The sequence below is a fragment of the Dreissena polymorpha genome, chromosome 1, assembly GCF_020536995.1.
Source record: "Dreissena polymorpha isolate Duluth1 chromosome 1, UMN_Dpol_1.0, whole genome shotgun sequence".
NCBI lineage: Eukaryota > Metazoa > Mollusca > Bivalvia > Myida > Dreissenidae > Dreissena > Dreissena polymorpha.
Genome location: NC_068355.1, coordinates 175,318,858 through 175,322,823, shown reverse-complemented (window position 1 = coordinate 175,322,823; position 3,966 = coordinate 175,318,858). Strand labels below are relative to the sequence as shown.

The following is a 3,966-nucleotide window of genomic DNA, read 5'->3' as shown; positions in this document are numbered from 1 at the left end:
ACATTACGGCAAGTCGACTATGGCCACAGTAAATGACTCTTAAAATGTCACCTCTGTTCATTACTGCAAGTCGACTTTGGCCACAGTAAATGACTCTTAAAATGACACCATCGTCCATTACTGCAAGTCGACTATGGCCACAGTAAATGACTTTTAAAATGACACCCTTTTTTATTACTGGAAGTCGACTATGGCCACAGTAAATGACTCTTAAAATGTCACCACTGTTCATTACTGCAAGTCGACTATGGCCACAGTAAATGACTCTGAAAATGTCATCACTGTTCATTACTGCAAGTCGACTATGGCAACATTAAATGCTATCTAGGTCCCTGTGGCATACAAAACGTGATTTTCCATTGTCACATCGACGGTGGAAGACAGGTGAGCAATGGTTTCATAGGATTTCTACATGTTCTAGTGGTTACAATAATGTAAAAGAAAGTCATATATATTTTACTCTTCATTGGATCACATAAGTTCATAGGAATGTGGTCGAAGTTCTATCGCCATTTCATTCCGATCTTTTTTTATATATATTTCAGTGACATTTTGTGGTTGCTTAACCATTGCAAATTTATTACAAACGTAGACGCGGCACCAAAAAGTTCCATCGGATATGGATTTTGCGTTTTCACGTTAGAGGTATTAATTCATACATTACTCTCCGTTGCATGCCTATTGATTATCATATTCAAATATTAATGCACAATTTCATTAACATATTGTCATACTCTTGAAACAGTGTACATGCTATAATCATTTGGTTCTTTTTTATCAGTTTTTTCCTTATGTAATTCAGGCACTGACTGTCGTGGAGAAAAACATCCAAGATACCTTTTCAGAAAACGGGTAAGTTGTAATTGTCATAAATAAGGTAGCTTTTCTGCAATTAAATTCAATGCACTGATATACTAAGCTTATTCAAAATGTGCGTTAATGCTTACAAAAACTGACTTTAACAGCAGAAAAGCTTTGTAAACGGCGTAGTATTCGAACTCGGTCTTGCCACCGAAACCTATGTGTGACGGTGTTGTGGAATTGGTCTTGATGCGTCTGTTACTTGCCCAAAGTCAATAGCTACTTCGAATTCTATGAGCTCCGAACGAAATAGATAAACTCTATATGAGAAATTCGTAAAGACCAAAGTATCGCAATGATCCGGTTGCATTACGAACAGGCACTTCGTACAGTACAATGCCTAGCAATGGCAACTGTATATTGCATAAGCGCTTGGCATTCAAAATACCAATTATATTGAAAGCTATCTGTGTTCCCTTATTTATATAACCACTTTATATTAAGGATAAGAGCCGAAATATTTTGAATCAATCAACGATAAAAGTCGAGGTTCGATTGTAAAGAAAAAATATGTGTTATTCGCTTATTCACAATTTCTCCTGACAAACGGTACCATACACAATGTAAAACTTTCCCTTTCTTTGATTTCATACAAATTTCACAAAAAATGGGAAATTGATTGCTTACTTAAACTGTCAATAATGACGACATTTACAGGAACCACCCTTTGGTAAAGCTCGTAGCTAACGAAAAGCTGAAATCAGCTTACAAGAAGAACAAAAGGTATTTCGTATTATATTTTTTTTTATTGAGTATTGATTTTTTTCATGAACTATTCCAGTCAGCCATAACATAATCATTGGGCCGTTTACAATGGATTTAGAAAAGTGAAAAATAAACATAATATTGCATATGACCGATTTTGTAAAGGTTAAAAATTAGTATGTGGAAAGATATACATCTAAGGTCGTGCTCGATCGAGACTGCCATCAACATTTGTTAAAAACTAAACTTAAACTTATAAAAATTAAAACCAATACCATTTCTATATTAAATTACAGACTAGTTTCATCGTATACAGAATCCGTCCTCGTCAAGGAAGCGTGTTCAGTGATCATGCAAGAGGTAAAGAGTATGGTCTTTGATTATTTTTTGTAACAAGTATTATCTTACAATAATATATACGTTTTCAAAACATGATTTTATTTATAAGAGTGCGTAACATTTTGTTCATTTTGTGCACAACCACATTTTATTCACGAAAGTATAAACTTGCGCTGTGTTTGTGTAAATTTAATTCGTCAAATGTAAATATTTTAAATGTTAATGGGAAGAACAAATTCTTAAAATGTACAATATCTCCATATAACATGCCTGTTAGACTGTCAATAGACATAGAATCCCGTTTTATTTTTTACGCGGTTTTTTTAAAGGCGAGTCCGAACAATATAAATAGTAAAGCCAAAAATTTAAAGTTATATAATTAATTGAAAAAAGTATATCGGTTTCGAATGTCATACAATAATTATTTTCTTCTTTTGTGTCAAAGTAAACTACATTTTCGTACAGAAAATATTTCACAGTACATGTATGTAAAATTTGTTAAATATTCTCATAATCGTTTGTTTCATATCATAAAACTGCACGCGACTGGATGTAGTTATAAAGAGGCCACAGAGGCTCTGCAACGAACGGTGGCCAAAAGTATTTTCACAGCATATAGCCTGGCAACAACTCACCGTATGTATTGTCCATATCATTAATACTACAATGATCAGTTTTGTAAAAAAATATAGCAGTCATATTAGGTTTTTCTTTTCGTATAAATGTCATAGAAATTTCATTCGGATTTACGTTTTACAAAATGGTTTAAAGAGACATCTGTAACGTGTTTTAGCATAACCAAGCCATTAATACAATTACTAGTCACAGGCAATTTATGATTAGTAAAAGTTTATCGTATCATCGAAATAAAACAATTACTTATAAGTGTCTTCGTAGCCTTTGACACTTTAAAAGTTTGACTTGTTATGTAACTTGATGTGTTTTTAGTTCATTTTCACAAATATTTTAGGTTTTTTAATGCAGGCTCGAGCATAAAAGAATATTGATCAAGCGCCCTAGCAGATAGACGTAAGTAAAACACGGAACATAAATTTTACAGATGAAATTGTAGGTGCTCATGAAATTTCATGTAAGAAATTTTTCTGGATAGTAGATGTATATTCATGTTAAAAAGCAAGTTTTCTTGTAGCGAATGTCACAACTTTCATGGTACTCAAAAACTGTGCGAGAATCCTAGTCAATATGTCGTACCAGATTGGATTTTGTTGCAATCTATTTCAAAGGTAAAGCCTGGTGAACACAAAGACGCTAACATCCTGCAGAAAAGTTCAACATGGCTGACAACACCGTACGGTCGGAAGATGTGTAAGGACAAAAGTGGGATCGTTGCATTACAGACACCGGTTTACTGTTAACTGTTGAGTTATCGATCCGGACAGAACTTAAGTGTGCACCACTGCAGTATGATGACATTTAAGTTTTATAGACTTTCATGCAATAGTTAATGTCACACAGCTCCGGACATTGAAAGTGGAAGGACGGAGAACCACACAGAAACAATATCGGCGAATGATGATGTATATTTGTTTTAAGTTTCGTGAAATAGGTACTGTGAAATAGCTCCGGACGTACAACCTTCCTGAATTTCAATCTATTAAGGGGCAATAAAATAATAACGCGTGCACCGCAGTATGATTGAACACATTCATATTAAGTTTAATGAAATTTAATAAATAATTATTGATAAACACCTCCGGACATCGCCAAAATAATATTCCTTCACCGTCTTAGAGGGGTAAAAAGCCATCATAATGGAGGTGTCATTTTGTCTACTTACAAGAGTTGGCGCATTCGGATTAAATGCGTATTCTACATGCAATAATAAATGCATGCAAAAATAAATATCTTTCTTGCAACAAGCGTAAATCTACTGCAAATCTTAGCAAAACATTTGCAAACGTATGTGCGTGTGTATAGTGACGCAATCATACGTTTTTCCATAGGTAATTTGTTTCTTAATGACAATATGTTTATATTTGATTAATAAAATACCTGGATATTATATGAATATGTCAGTTTCTGTTCCGAATCGCCACCCTG

At 33.9% G+C, this 3,966-nt stretch overlaps 1 long non-coding RNA gene across 1 annotated transcript; it reads left to right on the top strand.

The window, feature by feature from the left end:
• Positions 1 to 538: 538 nt before the first annotated feature.
• Positions 539 to 3,529, top strand: LOC127862611 (uncharacterized). The gene is made up of 6 exons (XR_008040704.1): positions 539 to 645; positions 803 to 852; positions 1,519 to 1,584; positions 1,863 to 2,541; positions 2,890 to 2,934; positions 3,150 to 3,529. It is a non-coding gene; the product is annotated as an uncharacterized LOC127862611 (long non-coding RNA).
• Positions 3,530 to 3,966: the final 437 nt, after the last annotated feature.